Source organism: Porites lutea, chromosome 5 (assembly GCF_958299795.1).
Source record: "Porites lutea chromosome 5, jaPorLute2.1, whole genome shotgun sequence".
Lineage (NCBI taxonomy): Eukaryota > Metazoa > Cnidaria > Anthozoa > Scleractinia > Poritidae > Porites > Porites lutea.
This window is the reverse complement of record NC_133205.1, coordinates 18,333,221-18,342,746: the sequence shown is the minus strand read 5'-3', so window position 1 is coordinate 18,342,746 and position 9,526 is coordinate 18,333,221. Positions and strand designations below refer to the sequence as shown.

The window sequence follows — 9,526 nt, the reverse complement described above, 5'->3', positions numbered from 1 at the left end:
ATGTCGCAACATAAGTGGCTTGGAATGATTCTGCTGTTTTCATTACTGTCATCAAAAAAGGAAGAAATTTTTTCTCTTCTGCAGGTTGTACACTTAAAAAAAATCTAAAAGAAGAAAGACTCTTAGAATTATTGAAAACAGTAAGTGACAATTACAGCACAGTTCCCTTTCCTCCAGAGAGTGTTGGAAAAGTTGGAAAAGTGTATGTTATGTGTAGGTATACCATATTTACTTGTGTATAATGTGCACCTCAATATAATGCACACTCCATTTTTCTAGACAGTTTTCAAATAATAGTATACTTTTTGGCCACCTAGTAAAACAAACCCTTTGAGACAGAAAGAATCACCAACAAACACCCCAGTGTAAACGTTTATGAACAAATTAAAATAAAATAAAATATTACAGCTCCCTAGTATTTACATAACTCAAGCAGTATTATAAAAATTATAAAAATAAAATTAATGTAATGGCATCAGTATTATGGGATGTTTCCCATTTATAATATGTAAATGTTCAATTGGACTATTATCTTAAGCAGTCACAATTAAGGCTTACTTCATCAGCTTTCAATTGTCAATAAATGGTGACAAAAAACATGATAATTCTTGTGAAGTGTCTGTCAGCTTTTAGACATAAGATTACTGAGCATCCTTGAATAAAAGCCAGATCTACCGTCCTGAGGGTCCTGAAGGGGGGGGGGGGGGGAGGGATATCAATCCCATTGAAACTGTTTAACCCTCAATTTCCATTTGTTACATTTTTTCCCATTCTCAGTGATAGAATCCCCCTGCATGTCAGTGACTTAAACCCCATTTTCTTAGAGCAACAACATCCCATTTCACCCCTTCAGAACTCCCCACAATGAATTCAGTGTAGCACCCTTACTAGTAAACAAATCAGCATACTTACTAATGAACAGCTGTTTGTACTTGCAACCGGATTCTTCTGGTAGAACTCCTTAGAGAACATTGCCCTGAATTTCTTGTCCCCCAGTTAATGATTCCGGGCTTCCGTACAACAAAGAAAACGCTCCCTATCCATTCAATATTTCCTCGATCTCTCGTTATGCTTTCCCCTAAGTAAGCGGCCTGAATTCCTAGTGACCTCGCGTAACTTACCAGGTCCTCAACAATTGACATAAGAGGTGAAATCATTATGACCATTAGATTGCCAGGAAATTCATAACCTTTAGCATCTAACGGTTTTTTAAACCCTCTAGCTTATAGGCAACATTTGGAAGGTTAGACTCTTCTATCAATTGCCCCAAAACATCTCTTCTTTCCACAATCTTCTCAATAATTAATCTTTGCTTCGCTTTGAACTGTACCACAGGAAACAAAAACAAGCCTTCTTCAAGCGCTTGCTGGAGGTCTCCCTCGAATCTAAAGTTAACACTACCATCAACTTCGACAGAATTCGTACGGTCAGCTGCTGTAAGCTTTTAAGCTTAAAAGTTTCGAAAGGAGTTTGAAGCGAAATCACAAAGAAGGCACTGCAGCTAGCCGGCATTTCCCACGATCAATCGACGTAGTTGCGTGGCCCGTGCAACAGAAATTTTCACGCTGTAGAAAGTTTCAAAAGTCTTGCAACGAACATGGAAATCTAAAATGTAAGCTTGGCGTTGTATACTAGACAATGTGAGCAAATTAAGGTGTGGAGTGAAAGTCATGCATCGCGCATCGTATCAAATTTACGATACCTTGGAAAGATCCGCCCTAAAAATTCATCGGAGAGTGTTTGTTTCTTGTAGCCGTGCTAAAGGTTGTAATTTTTGCGGGTTGTTTACATTTTGTTCTGAAACTTTCGTCGAGAAACTTTCCCCGCTGAACGCGCAACGCAATTATGGCGATTGCTGAGGAAAACTACGTCGTGTAAGAAAACACGAGAGTCACCCGGCAGCTTCTCTTCGCTGATTGGCCAGAAAAAAATTTTTCTGGCCAATCAGAAGCAGGCAATTCAAACGCTTCTGGAACTGGTTCGGTAAGAGTAAGTGCCCAGGGGCTCGTCTCGATCGTACAGTAAACTTTCATCACGAACTTTTTATCGACCCGACTAACTGCCCCTGGGTCTCCGAGGATGGCTGGGAAATAGAGACACGAGGAAACAAACAAGGGGAATGAACAGGAGAGAATCAGGAGATGTGTCCGAGAGGAGTTAGGGCCAAATCTTGTCTCCAGGACTAGAAATTTAATTCATTCGGCGGCTTCGAGTTCCGTACGTGAATCGAATAATTTTTTTGCGGGCCAAACTGCACAAAGGAGTTCTTTTGGGCCATCATCTCTGAATTGCCCAGCGTGACACCAATAACATTCCAGCTATTTCATTCCAGTTAAGCCCAGTGTCCTCAGCTCGATTAGAGTTTTCTCATGGTCGTGACTAGAATGGATACTCCAAAATCAGGTATCCGCTCGGAGACTGGAACTGAATAAAATTATTTTTCGGCAAATCGCTCCGACTCTTTACGACCTTGTTGTGTTGAAACGCTAGTATACAAAGACTGAAGAAGGCTAAGATGAGAATGGTTACTCCAAATATGGATCAAAGCCTACATAGAGGTTAGTTGTTTTTCACGTTCTTTGTAAGAATTTAGTGCAAGGAGCAAACAATGTCTGTTTAATTACAGTACCACTACCGCGACTGCCGTGTAAAGCTTATTCATAGCAAAGTATCTGTTTGGATAGCTCAGAATAAGGTGGATACTTCAGAATAAGAATGGCCAAAATATGGAAGTTTTGGCCATCTGGATTATTATTACTGAACTTCCCAATACAAACATGATTGTTACGTTTGTAATTTTATGGGTTAGTTGATTCCAAGTGTTAACAATAGTGAAAAACACATAAGAGACCTGTCATTTATTAGAGGCGGGGGAGGGCTGGTGCAATTGGGGGAAGGGTCATTAAATTTTATGTAGCCAAAAAGGGGAGGGTCACCAAAAATTTAAGCTGGGCTTTGGGGAGGGCCATACCATTTTTAGCAAACATTGCTGTTCACTTAAAATAAAAATAAATCAACAAATAAAATATATTATTTAACAAACAAGTCCCTTGCACAGTAAGCATTTTAAACTTTCATAATGATCAACCTGAACTACCCAACAACCCTACATGTACGTCTTTTTCTTGATTTGTTTTTCAACAGCAACACACTGCAAAACATGTCTTTGCATTGATCAAGTTTCTCATTAAGATATTTCAATTCACTGTTTACTCTTTTTTTAACTTCATCAAGCCTTGTAATAACAACTTCATCAAATGATTTAAATTATTCTCCTCGTATAAAATTACCAGTCTTTGAGTGAAACAGGGTGTTAAGGTGAGCTTTAATGCGTCTATCCATATCTAATATGTTCTCTAGTAACTCACTGAGCTTCATAATGTTCGCCCTCAGTATTAACTAATCAGCTGGGACAAGAACATAATTGGTCGTGTAAAATTTTCCAGCAACACCAGGATTGTTCGTGCTCAATATTGCTTCAATGCATGAGGTGATCTTAGATACCTGTTCCTGAATGTCGTATTGGCGCCTCCCTTCATCACAAAGTAAAAGTTGATCTCTTTTTATAATCCCTGTCATATCTTTTAGCGTGGGGAGGGTCATAACTATTTTGGGCCATACAAGGGGGAGGGTTACATTTTTTTCTGTAGGAAATTGGAGGAGGGCATAAAAAAAATTTACCTGGGATAAAGAATTGCACCAGCCCTGCCCCCACCCTCTAATAAATGATAGGTCCCTAATTTACTTCAGGTCATACTTCTTGTAGCTTGGTGATCACTATTACAAGCTCAAGTTTCTAAAAAAAAATGGTCCTGCAGATTGTATTAGTGTAGTGTCTCTGTATAGCTCTCATATAGGACCTGGAGCCTACAGTGGCAGAGCGGAACCTTCAGATAAGAAGAGGGGTGGGGCAGGGGGGGGGGAGGATTCTCACCAGACCTTAAGGTGGCGGGAAGGAACCACTCATTCAGACCTTAAGGTACGGAGGAGCTCAATCTAGAAAAGAATTTTCTTGGCACTGTTTGTCGTCAATTTGATCTAGAAATATGGAGGGCCGGGGACCTCCCTAGATCTACTGCTGGCCTCTGCCAGCCCGCTCATGTTCACCTGCTTTCTTTTTACATTTACTAGAAACTCTAGTATCAATTCAAATTATTTATCCTAAATATTAGGATTTTTGCAAAATTATTTATAGTTGCTTTTTTGCACTTGTATTTTGTTTTGTTTTTTTTTTCAAATCCTAGGAGCCTCATTGTCACCAAAACTCTCTGCCTTCCATACCCTATTCGACACTGAACTTTCTGACAACAGTCCTCAGCCAAGTGGTACCATCATGGTGTTGAAAAGTGTGGAAATAGATCCTGTTGATCCTGGGATTAATTATTTTTCTTTTTCTTCCCCCTTCCTCCACTCAAGGGGGGAGGGGGGGAAGGTGTTTTCCTTCGCCTCCCTGTGACCTATTACCTATTTCCTTGATTGCCTTCTGAGCTCCTGATGAGACAAGACCTTCAGCATTAAGCTGGTTATGGGCTATTTTTTGTTTTTCACTCAGTATGGTGAGCTTATCATAAATTTAAAATGGAATTAAAATGATCATGCAGGTATATCCATGTTGCAGCTGTAACAGGAGGAGGAGTTGGAGGTCCGGAGGGCGTTGCAGTCAAATGCTTGTGAGGAACAGAGAAACCAGTTGGAGAAAGAAATGAAGAAAATTGGAGAAGGCTTCAAGAGAAATAGCAAATAAAATGAAAAAAAAAAAAGAAAAAAAGAAAAAAGAAAACAGGAAAAAAAAAACAATTTTCTTTGAGGCCAAGCAGTTGGCTGCTCAGTTGCATGTCTGGGTAGCTTGACCATTTGGTTAATAAAATTCTCAAAACCACAAACAAACCACTCTAAGAATTTGATAAAATGTGTAAAAAAAATTGTTTATTACTTTTATTAAAATAAAGTTGTTTGTTTACAATTCTACAACCATTTTTTCATTTCTTCCTTTTCCCATAATTCTTTCCTCTGTTTTACTTTCCTCTTACTCTTTCTCCACTTCCACAATGTGCTTTTATGTACCCTCTATACCTGGGGTGGAAAGTCACCTGAAAATTTGAAATTAGCCATGCATTAAATAAAGCTTCCATTATAATCATTCTTTCACGAAATAAAGCTGCTACTTTGGCGGTAATTCTAAAAAGCACTGTGTTCCACGATACAGTGCCTGGATTCAGCAAAGAAGCCTTGACCCTTTTGTTTTAAAAGTTAAAGATTTTCTTTTGGTAGCAGAGAAAGGCCCCCAGTTCAGTACATTACAAATAATTATCACCTACAAAGTTATCTATCATCTAAATTAAAAAGGAACAACCACATCATTTCCTTGTGGTACCTGCCCAATAACAAAATGAAAAAAAAATCAACCATAATATATAAGAAAACAGAAATAGTTTATGTTGAGCCATAAATTCAACAACTGTCTGCTATCCCTGGGGGGGAGGGGGGTACTCCCTTATATGGCCTCCATGGGGATGTGCCGCTGGACAGGGTATGGTTTTCGTCCTCTCTGTCCTGAACAGGGTATATAGTTTGGCACAAGTCTGTCCTAAACAGTGTGCATGATTTGTGCGAGTCTGTTCTAATTATAAACAGGGTGTTTCATACATGATCGATTTCGTCTTAGTGCAAATGTTTGCAGATATTTAGTACCTCATCACCCAAAGCATTTACTGGAATAAATATAAATGTTATTGTTCTTGGCACCCTTGTCTAAATAAGATAAGTACAAGTTGACAGGTGTGCTTGATAACCTTGTCCCCATCTGAGGGAGTTGTCCTATCTGGGTACTAAAGTTGAGGGTGTTATCCTAAACAGGGTATGTGTTTCAAACCCTCAGCGGCTCACCTACACCCAAATATTGGCCGAGTACCCCTCCCCCCTACACCGGGCTGCTATCTTATAAGCAAGCTTCGAATTAACTGAGCCATAATTACACAATGGTTGACTGTATTTGTACCCTCTTTGTAAACGTAACAATCATGTTTGTATTGGGAAGTTCAGTAATAATAATCCAGATGGCCAAAACTTCCATATTTTGGCCATTCTTATTCTGAAGTATCCACCTTATTCTGAGCTATCCAAACAGATACTTTGCTATGAATAAGCTTTACACGGCAGTCGCGGTAGTGGTACTGTAATTAAACAGACATTGTTTGCTCCTTGCACTAAATTCTTACAAAGAACGTGAAAAACAACTAACCTCTATGTAGGCTTTGATCCATATTTGGAGTAACCATTCTCATCTTAGCCTTCTTCAGTCTTTGTATACTAGCGTTTCAACACAACAAGGTCGTAAAGAGTCGGAGCGATTTGCCGAAAAATAATTTTATTCAGTTCCAGTCTCCGAGCGGATACCTGATTTTGGAGTATCCATTCTAGTCACGACCGTTTTCTCATTTATATCAAACTTGGATCTTCCTGGTTGCCCTGTTTTAATAGTTTCTGGTAAACCCAATGACAAAACGACCACTTGAGAACATCTCGAACGACAAGGAAAATCACTGTGACAAATATAGTCCCAGTACACAAGCCGGGGATTGTGTGCAATTTCGGACAATGTAACAAATGAACGTGAATGTTGGATATGAGGAAGCACATTTAGTAAAGCTTGAACAGCATTTTCAAACCTTTCCAGAAGAGTTTCGTCTAAGGGAACGTTTGTAGTAAAGTTTGACGCTTTCAATTGCTCATAATCTAAGACTAACTGTTCCAAATCTGTAAAAAAGAAGTTCCACACAATACTTTGCATTTGGTTAGTAGCTCCGGCCGCCATGTTTGTTTCCTCGTGCCTCCATTTCCCAGCATGCCCTGTGATTAGAATTTCTGGGTCCCAACCTCCCTCGACCATAGCCAGTCGTTCGTCCCCAAATTGTTGACTGTGTTTTGTTGTTGAAGTCGATCTTCGATGTTGGTTGTGAGGAAAATCATTTTGAAAGAAAAGAGGATTTTTTTTTGCTGTTGATTTTCTTTAGTTGTTGACAGTAGGCATACTTCGAATGTTGATTATTGTATTAATCGTTGAAGTTGGACGGATTTTATTGTTGATGTAGAAAAAAAATGTTGAACTGCAGATTGGTTGTTGATGTTGGTAGTGATTTTGATTCGTTGAATTTTGCACCATTCCGCCTACCATAGTCAGCTGACATTCAAATTCCTTCTAATCCCGTGTTTAAACAAGAAATTCAATGTCAGGTGACTATTCATTGGAGAACTCTAAACTGTGATGTCAATCTTTTTTTTTAAATTTGGGCGGTGCTAAAAATTGAGTGATTCTCGTAGTAACTGAGATTTTAAAAGTAGACTTATATCTTGACCTGAACGGTAGTGTAACCGCCAGAACGACTGTCGTTAGTCGCACAATCTCCGTTCTTACAGAAGACGGAGTCACTCTCTGTGGAACAACTGTTACTTTCCATTTATTTTTCAAATATGAATCATCCTAATTAACTACTGATATCAGCCTGAACAAAACAAATTGGCGTAACTTTTAAAAGTAGCCTCCTGCGCAGCCAACAGTAAAAACGGCCGCTTTCAAACTTGATGAGAGGCAAAAATAGTATGAATATAAAATAGTATGAAATAGTATAAAATAGTATGAATATAAAATACTAGCTATTATTTCATATACTTCACATCACTAGCTATCTAATTATGAACCTCTAGAAAAGCGAGGTTACGAGATAGTTTTAAGTATGCTCAACCGTGAAGTGTACGTGTTTTGACGCCTACGAGAATCGAGAAAACTTGATCATGAATGCCATTTTTCTTTAATTTGTCTAAAAAAAAAATTGTATAATGTTTGTATAAAAAAAGATTGGTTCACATCAGTACTAACCACGTATCATAAATCAAAGCATCCTTTTGGCGTTCGTTAAACGTGTTTGTAAACTACTATGTTTACTTGTGCGCTTAGTAACATAGAGTAAAAAATGAACGCCCCTTTTCTTTAATTATTGGTATAAAAAATGTTAGTTCCTATCAGCATGATCAGTAGTAAACACGTATCATTAATCAAAGCATCTGTTTGCGTGCGTGCCATAGGCTTTCGTTAAACACGTTCGTTAAGCGTGTTTTTATACTAAATTGATGCACCTAAATATAGAAATATGAAATGCGCTTTTTTTCAGTTGGAAACGGATCATAAAGCAAAGAACATCTTTGCCTGCTTGATAGGCGTTCGTTAAATATGCTCGTTAAGCGCGTTTTTATGCTACTATGTAGAGTTGGTGCGTCCGAATAGAGTTATCTTAAATGCGCTTTTTCTGGTGAAAAGATTAACTCTCATCAGCAGTAAACACGGATCATAAATATAAGCACCTCTTTGCGTGCGTGCGATAGGCGTTCGTAAAACATGTTCTTTAAGCAGTAAACACGTATCATAAATCAAAGTATTTCTTTAGCGTGCGTGTGATAGGCGTTCGATAAACATTCTCGCGTTTTGCGTGCGTTTATACGGTGATAGTGCGTCTAAATGTAGGATAGTTAAATGCGCTTTTCTTGTAAGATTACCTCCCCCTCAGCAGTAAACACGGATCATAAATCTAAGCACCTCTTTGCGTGCGTGCGATAGGCGTTCGTCAAACATGCTCGTTGAGCTTGCTTTTATAATGCTATGTCGTTATATTGAGCCTAAATAGAGATAACTTAAATCCGCTTTTTTCAGTTGTAAAAATATTAACTCCCATCAGTAGTAAACACGTATCATAAATCAAAGTATCTTTTGTGCGTGCTTGCCGATAGGCGTTCACCAGGATTTTGTCGACTTTTAAAAGATCTTTCTCCAAGAAAATGGGAAAACAACCGAGCTCACACATTATCCACTCGCTAGGAGGTGAATATTGTTGAATAGTCCGAGATAGCAAACCAATCAGATTGCTTAAATCACCAAGATCAATGAGTGTGTATATACTAATATGTTTTAATTACTTTTATGACAGCAGACATGTATCGGATATGGTTGCTGGAACGTGAAATTAAAGGTCTGTTGAACTTTGTAGGAGAGAGAATCTATCTATCCATTGTGCAAAGTACCACTTGCTGAGATAATACGAAGTCATGGGCTCGACTATCATTTCTATGCTGATGATACTCAGCTCTACATATCGTTCAAAGATTGTGATGTCGATGTTTCAAGGCTGCGCGTAGAAATCCGTGTCTCTGATATATGTCATTGGATGGACGTAAACGAGCTGAAACTGAATCACGACAAGACAGAAATTATGCTTATTTACTGGAAGTACCACACTCGTCCACTTTTACTTCAGTATGGGTAATGAGAGGCTGACAACCACCGCCAATGCCAAGGGTCTAGGAGTAGTACTTGATGACAACATGTTATTCGACGTGCACGTCTCAGACATTTGCAGATCATCGTTTATCGAGGAGGGTGTTATCCACCGAGGCCGAAGATTAGAAAAATATCTCACACGGGAGTCAGGGAAATTATTATTGCACTGTGAGGTCAGATGATGTAAAAGTACTCAAA

General features: G+C 38.7%; 1 long non-coding RNA gene across 2 annotated transcripts; it reads left to right on the top strand.

The window, feature by feature from the left end:
- The first annotated feature begins 2,102 nt into the window (after positions 1-2,102).
- LOC140937487 (uncharacterized) lies at positions 2,103-4,780 on the top strand. Of its 2 annotated transcripts, none has more exons than XR_012165472.1 (2): positions 2,103-2,558; positions 4,619-4,780. It is a non-coding gene; the product is annotated as an uncharacterized lncRNA (long non-coding RNA). The 2 variants fall into 2 exon arrangements; XR_012165473.1 differs by lacking the exon at positions 2,103-2,558 and adding an exon at positions 3,271-3,318.
- Positions 4,781-9,526: the final 4,746 nt, after the last annotated feature.